Consider the following 22145-nt stretch of genomic DNA (forward strand, 5'->3'; position numbering starts at 1 on the left):
TTCCCTCTCCTCTCCTGGTGCCCTCCGTGCTGCGCTGTCTCCCCCGTTCGCATCTGCAACCGTGGGGACTTCGGAAGTCTTCGGGAGCCGATTCCTCCTGAAGACAGGCGGCGCACACGCAAGTGAGTCAGAGGGATCGCGCGCTTGCGCAGTGTAGAGCGACCCGTCTTCTGAAGCATTTCCGAGGCCTCCCTTTGTCCGGGAGACAGCGGTATTTGACCGAGACGGTCGAATACCGCTACGGGGGAGCCAGGACAACAGCGGGCACCGGGAGAGGAGGGGGAGTGTTCTATGGGACCCAGAGCCACACTCTCCTTAGGTGAGTATCTGACTTTTTTTAAAACGGGTTCCCATTAGCTTTAAACTGCTTTATGGTTTTGTCCACCAGGCTGAAGCTCAATTTCCACATTTGTTAATATGTATGCAAAGTCAAGGCGATATTACAGTAACAATGTATGTTAATGCAAGAAAATGGAACAAATGTAGACAATTCTGAACAGACCATTAGTGGTGGTGAATAACATCTTCGGGAGGCATATCATTTGATGAGGCAAGAAAATCGCCCCTTTTCAAACATGTACTCTTAGCTTTCAGATTTCTGCTGGAATTGAGGACTTTCTGTTCAGAAGGAGGAATGCCATAGTTTTTACACACAAAAAGGAATGCTTCCAAAATAAGCTGTGAAATAAATCCTTACCAGAAAAGTCGAGAGATACTCTAAATAAAATACATTCAATCTAAAGAAAATCTAGTTGCAGTACTCTCCCCCCTCCTCTTGCCGCCTCCGCGTGGTGCTCAGTCAGGCTGAGTTTGCCCTGAGCTGCCTCAGAGACTCTCGTAGCTTCCTCAGGTCTCTCTGGCAACCGAGTGCTTAACGACTCCCTTGCTCATTGCTGCTCTAATTCAGACTGATTTCTTTATAGTCCCCCAACCTCCTACTCATTTAACATCTCAGTCTGTCCTCTGCATTTTCAAAAGACACACAAGTGATTCCATCTTTACTTGTAAAAAACATACCATGTAAGCAAATGAAAGACTTTTCTTTTGAGGTAGACAGCAGTCTCGGCTCCAGTGTTAAAGAAAATCTTAATAGTATTTGTTACAGTAAACCGATTAACCCATTCTGTCATTGGTATATACTCAGTACTGACACACTAGCGAAGCTTAGGAGCTCTGGGCCCCAGTGTGAGTTTTATATTGGCCCCCCTCAAGTGCTCTATACATAACAATTGATATGAACCACCAAAACCTGCTACTGTGGCAAAGAGGTGTAAGCAAGGGAGAACAGTTTATTAAAGGTTACAGCCAATCAAAGCACATATAGAGGTGATCATTACCAGCATAGCAACTATAATGAGCTAATAAAGCAGTTAAAGGAGGGTCCATACTGGGCCCCTCTGATCAAGGGGCCCTGGTGGGGTCGCTACCTCTGCATCCCCTACTGCTACGCCACAATACTGACATTTTGACATTGTTAGGATTACAGGTGCTTGCCCTTCTTATGGGGGCAAATGTCATCCAGCTACTGGCCATACCCGGCTTGCTTAGGAGCTGATATGCCTGATTGATCACACACAGCACTTTGATTTTCAGTTGATTTCAGCACACAGTATTGCATTGTTTCATACAGTGTAACTGTAATGTCAGGTTTGGCAAGTTATCAGCTCACAGCTCAGCTCCTATGCCCCGATCTATCCCCACCTTCTTCACCCTGTGTGGCGCGTCCCTGCTTGAACAGGAGGTGAGGAAACAACACCTGCCCGACTTCGGTTACACCCAGGCCTTGTAGGTGCAAAGTATAGGAGCTGAACATAGAGTGAACTATGTAACTCACCAGAACCTAACAGGAGATAAGCAAAGTCCAGTAACAATCCGAGGTCATACACGTATAAACAGAAGTAACGAGGTACACAAGGAGCAGGCAAAATCAAGGTCAGGCAATCCTAGGTCGGTCCAGGCTGAGATCACAGAGTAGTCAGATATCAGATAGAAGGTCAGTTCAGGCGGCAGGCAGAGAGTAGTCAGATTCCAGGCAGAGGTCAGTTCAGGCGGCAGGCAGAGAGTAGTCAGATTCCAGGCAGAGGTCGGTCCAGGCGGCAGGCAGAGAGTAGTCAGATTCCAGGCAAAGTCAGTACATTGATAATCGATAAGCAATAAATCACACCCAGCAATAGCACACAGCCAAAGCTATCACAGGCAATGACAGAAAGCACTCAGCAGGTTTAAATACTTCATGCAGTTAGCTTTGGTTACTCAGCGTCTTGACTTGATGATGTTAATTGATCGAGTCTATTATTATAGGGTTGAGAATATAACAAGATTTGATCTTATTTGGGATGCATGGAAAACGTATAGACAATTTTAGTTCCCCTTGGACAGATGTGTGATGGGTTTCTATTTGTTTGAATGCCTCTATGACATTCGGGACTCTTGTGTTTAGACAGGATGTTATTTTTCTTTTCCCTTTTTTGTTTTTTGTTTTTATTTTGGGGTTGGTTTTAGTTTAGAGGTTTTTCTTTCAGTCAAGAAGAGCACAGTACTATAGAACTTATTAGATTGGACTGATCCCTAGGATCTCAGTAGGAGGCACTCTTGTGCCCCATTTCCTAGGTTGAACGGTATGGACATTGGTATTTCGCTCTTCAATATATATATATGCGTAGGATGTGTATCCATGTTTGATATTATTCTTTTTTTTTCTATTTGTTCTTCTATCTCTAGCTTGTTGTTGTATTTGCCTTATTGTACAATAAAGCTCTTTATAAAAAAAAAAAAAAAAAAATACTTCATGCAACCAATCAGTGGCCGACCACATGCACACAGCAGCCAATCATACGCAGGCAATAATCTTGTTTAAGTGTCAGCTGACAGAGAGATCAGCTGACACAGGTAGCAATACATGTCAGCTGACTAACCAGTCAGCTGACCAGCAAAACATCCTGACTGTGTGTCAGCTATACCATACTGGTAAAGGGCATTGCCTCCGATGTGAGAGACCAGGGTTCAATCCCGGCCAGGGTCAGCATCCACTATTTTATATTTATTAAATAAACCCCTGCCTAAGCGTCAGCTGACTATCCTGTCAGCTGACACTACCTCTGTCGCCGCCTTAGACCATACTGCGGCCGAGAAGAGCAAGTCATCCGCACACCAGTATGCAAAGAGCGATACCCAGTGCACGCGTCACCAGCGGAGAATGGCCGTCGATATGTGGAAGTGGAGGATCCGACGCGACTCTCGTCAGGGGCGGTCGCATTGCGGGAACCTCCAGGTGAGTTCCTAACAGTAGCACTATGGCCCATTAATCAACTACTGATCCTTGTCCTGCCCCCAATCGATGGGTATTTTTTTCTTGTACGATTGATTTTGGGTCTAAATCAATGGGAATTGATCGATCAGACATTTTGGGACAATTGAATCTGCCATGAATGGAAAAATTCATGCAATTGGATTGCACTATAAACCCTTTTTTCTATAACAGGGCACTCCACCAGGCATGCGGATTTCCCTGCAATACCTCTGTGCTCAGCACCAGGGGTGGGGGTGGGGTTGGAGCTCTGAGCATGGTGTGTGACATGAAGTCATTTTGGGGTTTGCAGTCAGGCTGGTTTGAGGTAACAACATATTGGGGGTGTGGTTTATTCTAGAGGTGGAATTTAGAGGCGTGTACGGACAGCTGATGGTTAAGCAACAAGGGGTGTGGTTTACAGGTAGGTAGAATCACTGTTGTATCTGATAAGACGGTCAGAGCAATGTTATACTCACTGTAGTAAGCCATGGCATCCTTAAAGTGGTCTGAAAGTCAGCATATTTACTTTGCTCTAGAAGATTCCTCACAGCTTGAAAGCTACTATCCCAGATTTTTTAGCAGAACATCACGGAAATGGTTAAACAAAGCACTTTGTCCTGCTATTCAGCTTCAAATCTGCACCCAAACTGGAGATAACAGTATCTTTGTTTGCAATCCAATGTTGATACATGTGTGTAAACACAGTGTAACAAGTGAAAAGGAGCTCTCTGTGAAGCTCTCTGTGCTTCAAGCACACAGCTCAGAGCAGCTAAATAGAAGATGTTAACATATAATAGAAAGCAGTTTGAAAAAAATGCAATGGCAGGTTTCAGGGCAAGATAAACTACACATTGGAAACGTGTAATTTGTAGACAGATAATATTACTTATGCACAAAAGCAAATATGATAACTGTATGGAGTACCATAATAAAAAGTAGGGAAACATTTTTATTGAATGTTATGTCGGAGCTTCAGACCACTTTAATCACATTTTGCTTTGGATATAATTTTTTTTCCAATAATTTCCGATTTGCAGCCTGCTAAGAATTTTCAAAACTGACAGCAAAATCAAATTGCACTTCTATGCAACCTTTGTAACAGTACTTTTGGGGTGTAGGCTGCTCATACACTTCCATCTTGTTGCATTTTTTTTTTTTAAGCGGAATTTTATTTTATAAAAGGGAATTTATAATGAATTCCCTTCATTTTTGTTTTATGAACTTTCTGTGAGAAAAACACTTTACAAATGTTATTATATTATTGTAACTGTTGTTTTTGTGAAGGATGCTTCATTTCAAATCATTTTATAAGTTCTGAACTGCCAGCAGCCTGACCTTCCTTTTCTAAGCTGCACTTTAATCAAACACAGACATTTTTCAAACACACTTGGCGTGCTGATTACATACAAGATCAGCCCACCAATAAGGTCATCATCATACCTGTCTATCTTCTTGGAATCAAAGCATCTAGTAGAATACTAGTAAACACCATGTTGACCCTCCCTGCACAGCCCCTGCTGTGAAAGATTACAGAAGACAGAAAGGAGTTAAAGTGCACTCGACCTAAAAGAAAGACAAGTATTTACTGTATACTTCACTGGCGTATTCAGACGGGGGTTACGGATATATGGAATCCCCCCTGAGACTCCTGTACCTTTAAAAAAATTCCCTGAAATCGCTGAAGCGTGCAAGCTGGTAAATATACAAAGGCTTGCCTCCTGCAGGGTCTGTGGGAAAAACTCAGCTCTTTCCCTATTGTAAAGACTGCATGTAGACAGCTACATAAGGCATTTCATAGGTTAACCCTCCTGGCGGTTTATTAAAAATCTGCCAGGGGGCAGCAAACTCATTTTTTTAATTTTTTTTTTCTTTTCATGTAGCGAGACAAAGTCTCGCTACATGATAGCCGCAGCTCAGCGGCATCCCCCCAGCCCCTCCGATCACCTCCGGCGATCGGAGATCCCGTTCAAAGAACGGGATCTCCTGGAGAGCTTCCCCCGTCGCCATGGCGACGGGCGGCATGACGTCGCCGACGTCATCGACGTCGTGACGTCATCGGGAGTCCCGGCCTACCCCTTAGCGCTGCCTGGCACTGATTGGCGGGGGGGGGGGGGGGCGGCGCGGCGAGCGGAGGCACCTAATCGGCGCAGAGCGGCGGCGATCAGAGTGCACACGCAGCCAGCAAAGTGCTAGCTGCGTGTTGCAAGAAAAAAAGTGTCCAAATCGGCCCAGCAGGGCCTGAGAAATCCCCCTGCGCGGCATAGCCCATGCTCAGCACGGGTTTACCGCCAGGGAGGTTAAAAAGTTTTTTTGACAGTCCCTAAACTCTAGGAGGGCTGCCTGCAGCTTGTGTGAGAGGCTGACCATCCCTTACATCCTCCACACCCCTATGGACGGTATATCTATATCCTTCCCCTATTCCCACAATCCTCCCCACCATGTTGTTAATGTTTTGTTTTTGCTTTGGCAATGCTAAATGTATTTGGTCCTGCCAATAAAGCTTTTTTGGATTTGGCTGGCAGGGACAGGAGACACATTACAGGCAAGTAGCCTGTGTGATGTGGGACTGCAATACAGATACGCTATCTGCTCTATCTAAGTCTCTGCACTCCTGCTCTCTCCGCATTCACCATGGTTTCCCCCCTTCCCCTAGTGCTGGCTGAAAGGGGGGCAATCTCCTCCCAGGCCCCCTTTCATTCAGTGATTTAGGGCTGGTCTGGTGTATTCAGGTTTGTTGTTGTAAGGCTATGTAAAGTACTAGGCTAGCTGATAAAAGTGCAATTAAAGGGCAGGCAAGCTGGTAAATATACACTACATGATGTAGAGCTTGCCTGGCAAAAATCTGTCTGGTCTCTCCCCTATGTTATAATGTCTGCATGTGCTGATAAGGTGTTAAACAAGCTGAAAAGTTTTTGACAGTCCTGAGACTCCAGGAGGGCTGCTTTCTGACTTGTGTGAGAGACCATCAGGGACATGAGTCCTATTACAGGCAAGTAGCCTCTGTGTGATGTGGGACTGCAATACAGATACGCTCTCTGCTCCATCTCAGGCTATTCTCAATTTCTCTCCACTCCTCCTCTCTCTGGGCTAGTGCACGCCAAAATCACAATAGCAATTGCTAGCAATTAGTGAGTGCGATTTTGTAAATCGATTTTCAGAGCGATTTCTGAATTAATCACTCAAAAAAATGCTACATGCGGTATACTTGGGATTTTGAAAAAATCACAACGCTGCTGTGGGAACACCCTCATAGGGTAACATTAGCCAAGCGCTTTTCAAATCACTGTCGATTTGAAAAATGCTCAGAAGCCCTCTTGGTGTGCACCAGCCCTCCCTCATTCACCTTTGTTTCCCTCTTCCCCTAGTGCTGGCAGGCTGTGTCTTCTTGTCATACAGGAAAGCTAAATAAAAGTGCAATCCTGGTGAGGCAAATTATTATTATTTAGTATTTATATAGCGCCGCCATCTTCCACAGATGCATATATCCCTGCATCATATGGGTATCGCTTGCGCTATGTGACACTACGTGGCATATTCCACTGAATTGTCCAAACTAAATCTCCCGTTCCTCTCTTGGGGAGTTGTTCCTGCGCTGTACCCCGTTCACATTTGCTGCTACGAGAAGCCCTCAGAAACACTCGTGTCCTTGAGTACTTCCAAAGATAAGCAGCTCCGTAATACGACAGCGCACTTTTGTGCATGGGCAGTATGGAGCCACCTGTATTCGGAAGCACTCGGGGACATAAGTGCTTCTGGACCTTTCAGGAATCCCCCCCTTAAAAATCCTGTGTTTGCCCCTGTACTTACCTGGGGCTTCCTCCAGCCCCCTGTTGGCCGTGGGCTTCTTTGACATTCTCCCAGACCATCCATTCTCCCCAGCAACCTTTCTCAACCTTTTTACAGTCAAGGAACCCCTACAATTTTTTCAGGTCTCAGGGAACCCCTGCATAGAATTGTGCCACTTTTATGTTTTCTGCCTTTTAATATACACCTCTCGGTTAACACTAGTACCATTGTCATAATACATATGAAGCCATCACTACCCCATGTTACAAATGCATATGAAATGCAACAATCATCCTACAGTGCAGAAATCACCCCACATAAGAATGGCAGCACCCACAATGCAGCAAAGGGCTCTGCAGAGAGTGTTTTTTTTACTCTTCCCTCTCTCCCTCTGAGGCAAATTTTGCAGGTCATTAGTGGAAAAAATCCATCTGGATACAAAACTAAATTGCATATGAAATATCAGGATTTTTTAAAAAAATGTCCTCATTTCTCCCCTTGTCTCTGCACCGATCCATTTTCTGTGTGTGATACAATGCAAAAATCACTTTAAAGGGATACTGTAGGGGGGGGGGGGGGGGGGGGGTCGGGGGAAAATGAGCTGAACTTACCCGGGGCTTCTAATGGTCCCCCGCAGACATCCTGTGTTGGCGCAGCCACTCCCCAATGCTCCGGCCCCGCCTCCGGTTCACTTCTGGAATTTCTGACTTTAAAGTCAGAAAACCACTGCGCCTGCGTTGCTGTGTCCTCGATCCCGCTGATGTCATCAAGAGCGCACAGCGCAGGCCCAGTATGGTCTGTGTCTGCGCAGTACACTCCTGGTGACATCAGCGGGAGCGAGAACACGGCAACGCAGGCGCAGTGGTTTTCTGACTTTAAAGTCAGAAATTCCAGAAGTGAACCGGAGGCGGGGCCGGAGTATTGGGGAGTGGCTGCGCCAAAACAGGATGTCTGCGGAGGACCATTAGAAGCCCCGGGTAAGTTCAGCTCATTTTCCCCCGACCCCCCTACAGTATCCCTTTAAGTAACTAGACTACTTTACCCAGAGGTCACATACAGTGATGTGAAAAACGATTTGCCCCCTTCCTGATTTCTTATTCTTTTGCATGTTTGTCACACTTAAATGTTTCTGCTCATCAAAAACCGTTAACTATTAGTCAAAGATAACATAATTGAACACAAAATGCAGTTTTAAATGATGGTTTTTTATTATTTAGTGAGAAAAAAACTCCAAATCTACATGGCCCTGTGTGAAAAAGTGATTGCCCCTCTTGTTAAAAAAAAAACTTAACTGTGGTTTATCACACCTGAGTTCAATTTCTGTAGTCACCCCCAGGCCTGATTACTGCCACACCTGTTTTAATCAAGAAATCACTTAAATATGAGCTATCTGACACAGAGTAGTAGACCAAAAGCACCTCAAAAGCTAGACATCATGCCAAGATCCAAAGAAATTAAGGAACAAATGAGAACAAAAGTAATTGAGATTATCAGTCTGGTAAAGGTTATAAAGCCATTTCTAAAGCTTTGGGACTCCAGCGAACAACAGTGAGAGCCATTATCCACAAATTGCAAAAACATGGAACAGTGATGAACCTTCCCAGGAGTGGCGGGCCGACCAAAATTACCCCAAGAGCGCAGAGAAAACTCATCCGAGAGGCCACAAAAGACCCCAGGACAACATCTAAAGAACTTCAGCCCTCACTTGCCTCAATTAAGGTCAGTGTTCACGACTCCCCCATAAGAAAGAGACTGGGCAAAAATGGCCTGCATGGCAGATATCCAAGGCGCAAACCACTTTTAAGCAAAAAGAACATTAAAGCTTGTCTCAATTTTGCTAAAAAACATCTCAATGATTGCCAAGACTTTTGGGAAAATACCTTGTGGACCGACGAGACAAAAGTTAAACTTTTTGGAAGGTGCGTGTCCCATTACATCTGGCGTAGAAGTAACACAGCATTTCAGCAAAAGAACATCATACCAACAGTTAAAGGGATACTGTAGGGGGGGGTCGGGGGAAAATGAGCTGAACTTACCCGGGGCTTCTAATTGTCCCCCGCAGACATCCTGTGTTGGCGCAGCCACTCACCGATGCTCCGGCCCCGCCTCCAGTTCACTTCTGGAATTTCTGACTTTAAAGTCAGAAAACCACTGCGCCTGCGTTGCCGTGTCTTCGATCCCACTGATGTCATCAAGAGCGCACAGCGCAGGCCCAGTATGGTCTGTGTCTGCGCAGTACACTCCTGGTGACATCAGCGGGAGCGAGGACACGGCGTGCAGGCGCAGTGGTTTTCTGACTTTAAAGTCAGAAATTCCAGAAGTGAACTGGAGGCGGAGCCGGAGCATCGGTGAGTGGCTGCGCCAACACAGGATGTCTGCGGGGGACCATTAGAAGCCCCGGGTAAGTTCAGCTCATTTTCCCCCGACCCCCCTACAGTATCCCTTTAAATATGGTGGTGGTGGTAGTGTGATGGTCTGGGGTTGTTTTGCTGCTTCAGGACCTGGAAGGCTTGCTGTGATAGATGGAACCCTGAATTCTACTGTCTACCAAAAAGTCCTGACCTGAATCCTATTGAGATGTTGTGGCATGACCTTAAAAAGGCGGTTCATGGTAGAAAACCCTCAAATAAAGCTGAATTACAACAATTCTGCAAAGATGAGTGGGCCAAAATTCCTCCTATGCGCTGTAAAAGACTCGTTGCAAGTTATCGCAAACGCTTGATTGCAATTATTGCTGCTAAGTGTGGCCCAACCAGTTATTAGGTTCAGGGGGCAATTTCTTTTTCACACAGGGCCATGTGGGTTTGAGTTTTTTTTCTCACTAAATAATAAAAAAACATCATTTAAAACTGCATTTTGTGTTCAATTATGTTATCTTTGACTAATAGTTAACAGTTTTTGATGAGCAGAAACATGTGACAAACATGCAAAAGAATAAGAAATCAGGAAGGGGGCAAATAGTTTTTCACATCACTGTACTTACCTTTCTCACTGCCTCTGTCTTCCTTTCTGCCCCATCTGTCTCCTTGTCACCTTCTCTTCACCGTGCTGCCTCGCTCATCAATGCTGCGAGCCTGCCTCATCCATAGAGATGTCTCGAACATCAAATTTTCCGCAAACTTCCGCAAATATTCATGCATAGGCGACCCTCCATAGACTTCAATAGGCATGCAAATTTAGAGACATACAAAGACTGTTTCTGGCCACAAAGTGACAGAAAACTTGTTTCAAAGGGTCTAACACCTGGATAAGAGCATCCATGTCCCATCAAAACTTACGGAGTTGACGCAGAGTCGGGTTTTAATCCCTAAAGGGCAGAAATCACAGTACATTCCTACATTTGAGGAATAAAGGGCTGCTTTTAAGTGTCCAGAGTTGTAATGTAAGGGTTATGCTGCTTCACATTGACAGACCAAATGTGTGGCACACAATTAAATAATATCACTAGAAGTGGGTACAGGTGTGGCGCAGTGCCAGTGGGCTCTGTCTATGCATCAGACAGACACCGAGAATATGCTGCAACAGTCCAAACGCAATTTAGTGACAATAAGGGCTGGTTCAGACGGACGTCTGCGTGGCGTCGCGTTTGGGGGCATTGCGGTGGCTGCGCGGTCAGGATTTCAGTAGCCTTCGCGTCGCGTTCCGATGCGGTCGCGTTTTTTCTTCCCTTAGGGGGACATTAGCCGCTGCGGTTGGCCGCCCCCTGGAAGCTACATGTCGCTTCCAGGGGCAGTTCGAAGCTAGCGAAAATCGGGACCCGAACGCCGCGATAGTGTATACGCACGCCACAGCTCGGTGTAAACGCTCCCATTCACTTGAATGGGAGCGTTTACCGCGACATTCCGAACGCTTGTGGTAAACGCTCCGCAAGCGTCCGTCTGAATCAGCCCTAACACATACCCTGAAGCACTATTGTGCTTGTAGTGGGCACTGGGCTAAATGGTGGGTGCCTGTGGGCTGTGGAGTGTCACACACACACATAGCGCCCAACTGTCCCTCTTTTGGAGCCCTGTTCTCCTTTCCTCCTCATTTGTCCCTCATTCTATGTAAATATATATATTTCTCTACTAAAAAATGTGTTTGGTTGACTCGAAACTTTATTCCCATCCTTTAAATTGATATATTACTAATTTTAAAATGTTAATATGAAGGAAAATGAACCATGATAGAAAGGACCAGTGTGGTTTGAATTATAATACAACATTTGTCTTATGAAATCTTTATGGTATGCGTGATGTGATGGGGGCGTGATCAGGGGTGTGGCTTAAGTATCCCTCTTTCTCATCTCAAAAAGTTGGGAGGTATACACACACACACACACACACACACACACACACACAAAACAAACAAAAATAACAAAAGGATGAAGTAGCCCTCAGAAGGGCTGTTTGGGGTGATTAAACAGCAATCAGCTAGTGACGATCAAAATAAACAAGCAAAAAACGTTCTTGCGCTCCTCCCTGGAGGCTGCAGTCACACATACACAGTTGCAAATCTTCTTAGCTTTTAAGGCAAATGCGCTGTGCCGCTCCACACAGTGGGGCTATAGCTCAGTAGGCATGCAGCGTCCTTACGCGTTTCGGCGCTCTGCGCCTTCGCCGATCTGACGAAGGCGCAGAGCGCCGAAACGCGTAATGACGCTGCACACATACTGAGCTATAGCCACGCCTACCCCGACAGCGAGACGGCTTTCCCCAGCCACCGGGACTCGCGCTGCTGGCCACAGTGCGTTGCTGCCGCCCTGCCTGGGAGTATAAGCGGTTGGCTTCACCGCTGAGAAGCGCTATTTTATCTAACTCTTGTGAGTAGAATATTTATATCACTAATAAAAACCACATAGGTAATGCACTATAGTGCGCTCCATTTCTTCCATAGATATCAAAATAAACAAGCCTAGCTAACGCTTTCCCTATCTCCAGCAAGCTGTGTCCCTTCCTCTCACTATTCCAGCCGAAGACAGATAGGAACGTGGCGGGCACTGCAGCGTTTTTATAAGGGGCAAGTGGGTCCGTGAGAGAGTGCAGGCTGATTGGCTGCCATGTGCCTGCTGACTGTGATGTAAGGGGTCAAAGTTGAGTCCAATGATGATATATGGGGGCGGGTTGAATAGCACCGCTCGCAGCGAGCGCGAATACACGATCTTCGCTGAATTGTGCTCACCGGCGAACTTTTTGGGCCATCTCTACTCATCACTTTACTTTGCTTCACTTGCCATCACACCAGCATCTTGTCTCCGACACAATTTCCGCTCTCACCCAATGCCTTCTGTTTAAACTGCATGACGGTCACTTACCTAGCCTAATAGGAGGCCTTAGATTAGATCAATCCACTGGTTGCATCAATAGAGGAGTGAGGAAGCGTGAAAATGGGAAATCAGGACTTTTTATTCCAACAGAAGTGGCAAAAAGGATGCAGAACCCCTGAGAGGGTCTCATGGAATGCTAGGGTTTCCTGGAATCCCAGGGAGAATGACTGTCCTGCAGTGTGACCCAGTAAATTCCCTAAATGGCTTAGTCGCCCAGGCTCAGTTGTGTTCAGGGAAGGACTGGCCCAGGGGGACGGGGGGCAATTGCCCCCCGGGCCGCCCGAATCTTAAGTAATTAGGGCCGGCCGCTGCTATACACAGCGGCCGCAGACATACCACAGGTGACAGGTTCGCAGTGGGGATCGCAACCTCGCGCGATATTTCCCGGCAAGTTGAAGTATCCAATCAAAGAAGGGGCTGAGGAGGCCGGCCGTGGTGTGCCCTTGTGCGTGGCTGAGCCTGCGGTGGATGTGAGCGGCACAAGGACACAAATAGCTTAGGTCCTCTCCGGGCCGGTGGGTTGACCCTGCTTGACTCCGCCCCCCGCCTGGAGCCATTGCCGCCCGCAACGTGCTGCTGTGCCTGCGGTGTCATCGGAGTGAGCTGTCTAACTCTTCAGCTTTCTGTGCTGGGGGGCTGGGGGCCTGGAGCTGTGGCTACGAGTGGCTGGCTGGAGGAGTCGGACACAGTCCTCCCCTGTGCTGCTGTGCCTGAGGTGTCATCGGAGTGAGCTGTCTCACTCTTCAGCTTTCTGTGCTGGGGGGGCTGGAGGCCTGGAGCTGCGGCTACGAGTGGCTGGCTGGCTGTCCTGGCTGGAGGAGTCGGACACTCTGGGGGCTGGGAGTCGGAGATGCCACCTATAGCTGTTTGCTGCTGTGGAGGAGGAGGTGGTGTAGGACTGAGGAGACAGGAGGATAGAGGAGGTCGGGTCCAGGTTGCCAGAGGAGAAGGTGATTTTTATACATTTTGTTTCTGTACTTCATCTCCCTTCTTGTCACTGAGTTACTCACACTTTGCTGCCTGCCTGCTACTGCTGTCAAATTCAATTCTCTGCCCAGGCCAGTGCCCTCTGAGGTTTTTTTTTGTGTGATAATCATCCCCATTCTGACCCTGGCCTGAGGGGGAACGTTTTTTCTTCTTGTGGTGTGATTGGCGGCAGGGGAGGGGGGAGGCAGGCAGTTAGGCACTGTCAAACAGGTAGTTGGAGGGGGCTGGGAGGCAGAGGCAGCGAACAGCTGACTGCAGAGCTGCGGTGAGGGACATGCTGGGAGCTTGGGGCTGGACGAGCCCTGGGATAGTAGCACTTATTTTCATTAAAAAAAAGCCTGATAACTCCTTTAAGGTTAGGCATCAGACACAGACAGGTAGATTGTGCGGAGAAATGGGGTTAGGCATCAGGTACATAGTGTGTGTGTGTGTGGCTGGGGCTGTTAGTCATCACAATTTGAAGATTTGCACACAAGAAAGATATGGCTTTGGGCTGGGGATACCGTGAAACGGGCCTCTAGTTTGTGTTGTTCCCCCCCAGGCCAAAAGGTCCCAGTCCTCCCCTGGTTGTGTTCCACTCTGTGGTAGGGAGTATTCTGTGCTTGCGCAGTTGCACAGGCGCAGAAAGCTCCAGGCCACAGGAGTGCGGCAAGGGCCTGGCATATACGGTATTGAGCAACTACTGGAGCTGAATGCGGGACAACTGAGTGGCCCGGGAGTAAGATAAGGGTGCCCATGGCCTACAGGGGGCTGGAGAAAGGCCCAAGTATCAATGCTTGTCTTTCTTTTATCTCATGTTTCCTCTAACAGCATACAGTAGCCTGATCTAAAATACATAGAATGATTTATGAAGAATTACTGACTTATGTTTTGTTTTGTTTTTAAATATCTGTCTGGACTGGAGTTTAGATTAAAGAAAAATTCTGTACAGCATTTTTTTTATTTTACTTTAAACATTTAAAACATTTCACAACTGAACATACACTTTCAACAAACCCAAAAGCATTAAACTGTTATCTTTAACATTACACAAGTTTGTAGAATAACACACAGAACTGTATTCCCAGGATATGACATATTTTATTGAGATATCCAAACCACCACCCACCCAGTTCTTATCTAAACACTCAAGGTCAAGTATAGAAAAATGACTTGAACTAAAAAGCAACACTGCTCTAATTTGCCTTGCACAATGCAACTTTACAAAAAGTAAAGACTCCGATAAGTGGACCAGTGCTACTGAAGCATGACTCAGGAATTGCAGCTTACCAGGAGTATCTGCTTTTTAATAAATGAATACTTTTATGCTTCCCCAAACTGCCAGCCTAGTCAAATTATCTGTGCCATCACTTAAAGGAAACCTGAACTGAGTAAAATTATTTAAAATAAACACATGATGCAGCTGCAAATGAATATTACACACTTACCTCACAGGCAGTTCCTCTCAGAGGCTCACCATTTTTTTTTACAGTGATCCCTTCCAGTTCTTACAATATTTTGTCTGAACTGAAATACACCAGTTGCTGTCAGTTATATATCAACTATTGTCAGTTATAACTGAATGTGCAAGGCAAGGTAATGTCCATGTTTCCCTATGGCTGAAGTAGGCAATATTACAGTTTAAGGCTACTTTCACACTAAGACGTTGCGTTAGATGCTACGTTAAGGTCGCATAACGTGCACCTAACGCAACGTGTGGTAGAAGCTGGACGTCAGATCGAGCCGCGTTAAGCGGCTCTTCATACGTCCTGTGATGCCGTGATGCGTACTCTTGGATGCATGCAGCATCACGTGTTCCCGCCAGCCAATCGCTGCACAGACCTCCTCCTCCAATACTACTGAGCATGTGCAAGCAGTCTAACGCGGCTTAGCCGCGTAGAACGCACAGCATATAGCACTTTGAAATAACGTGAAGCGTTACAATGTAACACAACGTGGGCACTGTGAACAGCCCATTGATTTTTCATTACTGTGCGGTGGGCTGCGTTACAGGCTGCTCTAACGTGCGCCTGTAACGTCCCACTGTGAAAGCAGCCTAACAGTATGCTGACCAGTAAGCTGTTATGGGGTACTGGCCATTTTCAAAATGGAGGACATAGAATTCTATTGATCACAGTGGACAAACAGGATGCAGGAGAGGAGAAAAAGATTGATGAGTAGACTACACAGGAGGTAAGTATGATATGTTTATTTTGGCTTTTAATTTTCAGTTCAGATTCTATTTAAAGGCATCTTTGGGACACTTCTATATTTCCTCTGATTTATTTGCTATGAGGTCCCATAGATCGTTTGCATCCAATCTACCATCTTAACTGTACTGGATGAAGCTGGGGACCAAAGCGCTTTCCTAAATCATGAAGTACTGCAATTTCCCAGAGTGTTCGTGATTTGGCAAATAAAGCCACTGATGCAATCACTATGCTGCTTGTGGGACCACCAGCATCGGGATCCGCACTGGCTAAGTACTTTGCCAATCACCGGCGATCACAAGCCCTGCCAAAACAAGGCTAGAGGGTCCCAGCCCGAAAGTGGCAAAACTTCTGCTATGGAACACAGAGCCTCTATAAACACCGAAAGTGAACATTTATGTGCCTTATTTACTCAGCACTCCTCGATCCACAGTTGTAAGTTTAAAAAAGCATCATTATAAAGTATGTCTTAAAATCTTAGATGAAAATAAATCTGTGGCATAGCTAAGGAGTTATGAGCCTCAGTGCAAGTTTTACATTGGGCCTCCTCAAGCACTGTACACAACGCTTAATATGAAGAACCAAATCTGCCAAGGACAGGGAGGTGTAAGCAGAGAAGGAGATCACCACTATTCACTGCACAAAAAGAAGTAATTATTAGCACCATGGCACCAATAAAGAGCTACTACAGCAGTTGAAGTAGGTCCCCTGGTTGGCCGCCCTGATGTGGATGCAACCTCTGCTACACAACACAAACAAAATGCCTTATCTTCTTCACCACAGCTGCCGACCTGGTATTCCCTCAACAAAGAAGGGTCACTCAGCAGTCTCGTCCTTTGAAATGATGTACACAGCCCTTCATCCTGTCCCAAAACATACACTAACTCGGTTTCTGCCCCATCCTCATTTAGGCAGAAGGTTGGTTGGGAGCGCCAAGACAACCTGCCACTGTCAGCTGTTCCAAGCGTGATGCACACAATGACATCATCACACAAGCAGCACACTGGATGTGTCACTTTGCAAATCATTTTTACATTGAACTATGTTCAACGCCCTCAACTTGTCAATAAACAATCACCCAGTTTCCTTCCTCCAACACACTATTTGGACTTGAAGATTAGGTTTTAACCTATTTGCTATACTGGTAATCATTAGCATCTAGTTGGTTTAGTTGGTTAATGATGCAAAGTGTGGGTCACATCCCTACAAAATCCTTAACTGTGCAGATTTACTTGCACCTATATTCATTTCATTTTGATTTGTCTTCTGTTTATGTTGTATATTTGATTGTTCATTATAATAACTTTAAAAAAATTGCATCATAGTGTCCTCTCTTTACAACATTTCATAAGTGTCTGTTATGCTAAAGGCTGTATGTAAATCTACAAGAAAGATAAATGTATTTGCTGGAAGATCATTTTCTACTCTCACGATAACCTGGAGAAAGGAATAAGGTGAAAGCTTAGAGAGAGAATGTTGCTTGCTTGAGTGTTGAGCTCAGATACGCCTGTCTATATATTATTATTATTTATTGGATTTCTATAGTGCCAATAAGCTAAGACCAAAAACACATTTGTGGATTGGCTGTTGACTAAGATCACTGCCTTTCAGCTTGAAAGCCACAGGGCCCCAATGTAATATAGTAAGCGTTACCTGTGTTGCCATCTGCTAGCAATAGAAGGTACCTAGCCTGAGAATGAACACCCTTTTGCACATGTCTCTTTCTACACCTCTTTAGGTAGAGCATATTCGCAAAGCTCCTACTGGTGACCGGTCCTATGCTAATGGAAAGAGGGCAGAAGCATACTGGCCTCAGGTAATGCTCAGTATTTTATATGGAGACAAACAGGGCCGGTTCAAGTAACAATTGAGCCCTAGGGCAAAATTATCCTGGGGGCCCTCCAACAGACACCCCCCGACCAAAAAGCGTCATTAGAGGCCCTTTGTTGCAGCTTAATTTCCCTCCAGGGCCCCTGAGCTGGCTGCTGACCCTCCCCCAATCACCTCCCAACTTAACAGACTCTGCAGAGTCCCTGGGGAGCAACAGTTAAGATGGAGGAGGGACAACTTGGGGGCCCCTGCAGGCTCTGGGGCAATTGCCCATTTTTTCCTATGGTAGCTCTGGCCCTGGAGACAAAAAGGAATAAAGATAGTAGGCAGTGATGCTTTTGCTGAAGCTAAAATATATACGCTTTTTTTAATTGGGGGGAGGGGGTCATAATCAGGAGGCCGCTGCACCCAGGGCAGTTCCATAGACGATTAAAAATTGAGGAATGGACATCAGAGGCTACATCTTACTTTTGTGGCTGCATTTTGCAGTGTCCACTATTCACACTAGAAGTGCTTTTCTGAGCATTTTGAGATTGATTAGCATTTTTAAAAATTGCTCCCATTCACTTTCATTAAACTTGCGGTAAAAATCACAGAAAGCATTGAGCGCTCGATGCTACTGGCCTGCTGTATCACTGGCACTTGTATTGGATTGAGGAAGTGGGCTTGGACCCACAAAACATGTTGCCTGCGCTAAATAACTTTCTTGTCCCACGAGACAGTCGTTGTTGAGGTAAGCAACCTCATTATTTATGTTTTTAGTGATTTTAACCTAGTTTTATTCAGATCTGGGTGCCTTTTTACCCCCTTGTGCTCCTCATGATTTCAGTGGGTTTCAAATTCAGCACCCAAATCTAAATATTGAGATTAGTTCAGGCAAACTGCTGACGAAGTGAACTATGGGATAGTCAACCAATGCTAACCATGTTATCTATTGACACACCTGAATATATACTGTATGTGTGCAGGTCTGATAATCTTTGTGCTGCCAAGTCACTGTGATCGTAAATATGTCCTTTACCTCCAAAGTCATTTTCTTTTATTGCTTTATGACAATGTCCGATGATAGGCATATTGATAACTCCTTACAGAATGAACTGCACGGTTACGGTTCACAAATGCTATTTTTTTCCTCTCACCATCAGTTCACTCCACTGTGTCAAATCTCTTCCAGGACCACAAAATAGAAACTGTAAGGGTACATACTCACCAGGAGATGGATCGGGGAACCCATGGCAAAACAAACTGATGGACAAGTGTTCCCTGATCGACCTTCCTACTGCGGGTACATGTGATGGCGCTCAATGGGTGTGAATGAGAGTTAAAACGATCGCAGGACTTTGCGCAGGAGTTGCCAGGATTTCTACGAGGTCATCCACTTTGATGGCTGTAATTGCCGCGCATGACAAAATATCACTCTTCTAGTCGTGCAAGCGTACCCATGCCCTAAAATTGCAAAAACAATTGTTGATTAAAAAAAAAGTCGCACATTGCAGCAACAATCACAGCAAAAATCACAGCAAAAATCACAGCGTGGGTACGGGTCTTTGGAATTACTTTTATCAGTTGTAAATAGCCTGTGTACCAAAGTAAGACAATTGGTAAGAATCTGAAATTACCGTCAGTTAAAAGCCAAAACTGTGCTTTAAAATTAGTTTTAGTCAACGTTACGTGACAAAATTTTGATAGTTCTGGATAAAAACAAATTTGCTCCGACAAGCATATGCGCTACCTTAGGCCACTTCCCTTTGTCCTAAGACCAAATTGCACTCCTACTAGGTATCCTTAGGCCCTGTTCATACTGTCAGCGTTTGCAGAACGCAAAGAAAACAAAGAAAACGCAAGTTGAAAAATGCATGCGTTTATATGCGTTTTTCTTGTGTTTTTGCATGCTGAATGGAAGTGTGTCACACAGGAAACAATGGGAAACGCAGAGGGAAACGTACGCTAAAACGCAATAGTACGTGTTTTTGATACGTGTCCATAGACTATCATTGTGTCCGTTTCTGTGCGTGATGCACAGAACTGTGTGCAGCAATGCGGATGAGAAACGTGTGCGTCTCATACGCATACATGTGGACGAGGCCATTAGAAAACATTAGTAGCCATTTCTATGCGCAAAGTCTGCCCGTATGCGTTCTGTAAAAGCGGCTAGGAACGCACATAGTCTGAACAGGGCCTTAAACACACTGCCTCTATATATTTTATCGTATACTACCCATCCCTCTTTTTTTTCCCCTCATTCCCTTTAGATTGTAAGCTCGCAAGGCAGGGCTCTCTCCCCCTTTTGTGTCTTGGAAATCATTATACATTTTATTCATCATGTTACTTTTATCACTGTCATTACCACTTCTGTATTTTGTATTCTGTATGCTGTATCATTGTTTGTATTTTGTCACTAATTATGTATCTTGTATATTGGTGTGCAGCATTCTCTGTATTATGTACCCCATGTTTGCTTCTTACGTTGTACAGTGCCATGGAATATGTTGGCACTTTATAAATTAATAATAATAACTTAACTTGTATTCTAAATCACAAACTTCTATTTTTCACAAGATGCAGCTATCAGGCTACGTTTACAGTGGTGTGTTACATCGGACTACGCAATGCAAATGTATGTTTGAATCAGCATGTTAGCAGTACGGTGGAATCTGTCAGCATGCAGCGTGGTACCGTATAATGCACACGTTAACAGTGCATACTGTAAGCATCACACCAACACGCATAACGCCACTCGTCCCCACCATTGTGATCCTGCTTCTGCAGGATGTGTAATACAACTTACCACTGGTCATGGCCTCAGTGTTTTTCCTCACAGTAATGCATTAGATCTAACAGCTCATGGAAAATCAATGGGGTTTCCATTTTTTTTAGCAGTAAAATTGTATTGTTTTTGTAGAAAGATTACAAGAAGTAATGCAGAACAGTGCAATAACAAATGCAGTAATACATTTAAGGTTTACATTGCAAATTATTTGCATGGGGTTTCCATTTAATGTTATTTTTTGTGTGTGCAAAAACAACTGACAGTATGCTGTTTTTTCCCTAGGCTCTGCCCACGTTGTGGTATTAACTACATTGTGCAGATGTGGATCCTGAAAGCAATCTTTTGCATGCAGACGTGCACAGTGTTTGGCAAGTAACGCAAGTCAATTCTCCCCAGGAAGGATTCTCATTGGTCCACTGAATGGCAGACTAACAACAATCCTCCCTAGAGAAGAGGTATTCCCATTGATTTGTTTCAATCCAGTGGGGTGCTTAAGCTGTTTAGTATGCTTTTGCTGGGGCTCCCATCAGGATGTCGGCACTTGTCTCGGTGGGGGTGGTGGATCCAAGCAGTCCTTGTTCCCGGTGACAGCTGAAGCGGCACTGAGAAGGTGACAGATGAAAGTGGAAAGTAACAAGAGAAAAGAAGGTGACAGAATGTGCAAGAGAACAGAAAAAGCAAAGAAACCTATACAGTAAACAAGCTACTTAGAGCGGACAATGGCTTCAATTCATCAAGCATTACCGCATTCGGTAATGCTAAAAACAGCTGACTTAAGGGAGCACTTTAGAAAATGTTAATTCATCAAAGCTGTTACCGAATGAGAAGCTGAAATGACACAGCAATGAGATAAATTACTGACATGTGCTCAACAAATGTTAATTCATCAAGGTTCCCACATTCGCTAACACATTCGGTGTTTATCTCAAGCTCTCCCCTGTCGTTACAGGCTTCGAAAGCCTTCTGTGTGAATGTTTTCATGATTAGCAGGAGCAGGCAGCCAATAGAAACAGCCCCTGTTCTCCTGCAAGTGCCGCTGATAGGTCACACAGGCTTCTCCACACAAGCTTTCAGACCCCCCAGGCAGTGAGCAGAGAGAACGGGTCAAAATATATCCCCAGATTCCCTTCGGTGGTGTAACCCTTTCAGGCCCTGTTTGATAATGCAAAGATGCTGGTGGTGAAATCACCAAGCATGGCATTTGTAATGTCTCCAGGAAGTTCATCTACGTTGTGGCAAATAAATAAAATGTTAAGAAAGACTGATGGACAGATTCAGAGCTGCAGAGGCAGTACAAGTAACAGTAACTATAACACGTTTACATGTAAAGGGATGTCTGGATGCCTTCTATTGTTATCAGCTTGTAACAACACAGAGACATTCCAAGCTGCTCTGCACCACTCTGCTGTTATCGAACAGCCTTTGATGAATTGAAGCCTAGTAGTTCGGTAACTTAACGAACCTCTACCGCACATGGGAAAATATTGATGAATTAGCACAGTGAAGTGTAAAATACCGAATGCGGTATTTTAAGGACTGGGGTTTTGTTATCGAACACCCTTTGATGAATTGAAGCCATTGTCTGTTCCCAATGGTTTGTCATGGTTTCCGCTGGCATCTGCAGAGTCCATGCAATGTCTGTAAATATCATGCAGCTCGGGACTTTCATTCTTTTTCCGGAATGGAGCCAACGGATATGTTTAAAACAGACATGTAAATGGATCTCATCAATAACACAGAATTTGTTTATATGTCTGTTTGTCTGCTGGCCTCCTTTCCGGAAAGCTGTACGTTTTCTCTTAAGCTCAACACACACCATACAATCTTGGTTGTACAGATTTACCAAATTTTTGTAGTATAAGGGCCAACAGATTGAAAATACCTTGAATGCTTGATTGGATAAGCTCTTATACTACATGAAAGTGGTAAGATTGAACAACCAAGATTGTATGGTGTGTGTTGAGCCTTATGAATGAACTCATCCTTAGA

At 45.1% G+C, this 22145-nt stretch overlaps 1 long non-coding RNA gene across 1 annotated transcript in view; it reads right to left on the reverse strand.

Moving 5' to 3' along the window:
- Positions 1–18602: 18602 nt before the first annotated feature.
- LOC137541406 (uncharacterized) overlaps positions 18603–22145 on the reverse strand; it is a 1168812-nt gene continuing 1165269 nt past the window's right edge. The window contains exon 9 of the long non-coding RNA XR_011025153.1: positions 18603–18832. This is a non-coding gene — a long non-coding RNA (uncharacterized lncRNA). The remainder of the gene's footprint in view (positions 18833–22145) is intronic.

Source organism: Hyperolius riggenbachi, chromosome 12, assembly GCF_040937935.1.
Source record: "Hyperolius riggenbachi isolate aHypRig1 chromosome 12, aHypRig1.pri, whole genome shotgun sequence".
NCBI lineage: Eukaryota > Metazoa > Chordata > Amphibia > Anura > Hyperoliidae > Hyperolius > Hyperolius riggenbachi.